We start from the raw sequence: 1,242 nt of genomic DNA, 5'->3' as shown, positions 1-1,242 counted from the left end.
TTTCTTGTATGGTGATTTTATGAATTGTAATAGGTGAGATGTAAGCCGGTTACAATTGATAAAGTTTGGATTACTATTTGTTATATGTTTCACATGATAGTGTAATTTGGTCAGTTTAGGGGTCAAATGTTAGAATACTTGATAATTGAGTTCTTTATCATGTTGTTTACATGTTTCATTACATGTTACATTAAATATGACGTTTCGTGGCTGGGAGGACTCGAAGTTACTCCCCACTGAATTGTGGCTTTCGTGTTTGTATAAAATGCGATTGACAGGTTGATGATGCTTAGTTGGGGTACACGGACGAGCTAGTGAGCAAGAGAACCTTGGACTTAGTTTTGTTTTATTTTGTAGTACCCTTTTAACTCTTGGTTATGTATATATTTTGAAGGGACATATGTCTCCCTCTTTTACCTTGGGTTTGTATCTCTATGTTCTCGCACTTTAGTTGGGTTATGTAGATTAGTTGGTTTGCATTTGCAGGTTTTGGGCACTCTTAAGTTGGAATTGTTTGTGAATGGTTTAGGAAAGTTTTAAAAATTACAGGTTTTTATCTAGTTGAACCAATTACAAACATATCCTGTCAGTTTTTCTGTAGAATTTACGTATTTATTTAACGCTAAATTTAAGGGTGTCACAGTTGGTATCAGAGCTTGTTGCTCCCGACGCACGTTTGTGCACCCCACTTAAAAATCACTTGACCTTTAAATAATAAACTTGAGAGATGGGTAGGATGGGTAGATTTAGGATTTTATGTGGTAGTCTGTTTGTGATTGCTAATTGATAGGTACTAATTAAATTTTCTCTTTTGTAAGATGGCTCCGCCAAGAAGAGACATTGATGATGCTATTTTACTAGTTCTTACTCAAATTCTCCAAAACCAACAAAATCAGCAGAATCAACAAGCTCCTCCTCCTCCTCCGCCTGCTGAGGGTACTCCAGGCACCTATACTTGGGTGGCTAACCAATTAACCCGAATCAACACTCCCACTTATGGTGGAGAGATTGATCCAGCTGCTCTTACAGGGTGGTTTCGGGAGTTGGAGAAAAGCTTTACACTGTATGATGTTAAGGAGGAACATAAAGTGAAGCTAGCCTCTCACTTCCTAGTACGTGAAGCAGATCGATGGTGGTCCATGACTGGGCCTACCGTTTCAGCTGAACCAGGATTTGACTGGGAACGTTTCAAGGAGTTAGTAGAGGCCCGATTCTATCCACAAGAACTTAAACAGCAGAAGT

Source organism: Silene latifolia, chromosome 3 (assembly GCF_048544455.1).
Source record: "Silene latifolia isolate original U9 population chromosome 3, ASM4854445v1, whole genome shotgun sequence".
NCBI classification, from domain to species: Eukaryota; Viridiplantae; Streptophyta; class Magnoliopsida; order Caryophyllales; family Caryophyllaceae; genus Silene; species Silene latifolia.
Note: the sequence above shows the minus strand (reverse complement) of the source record.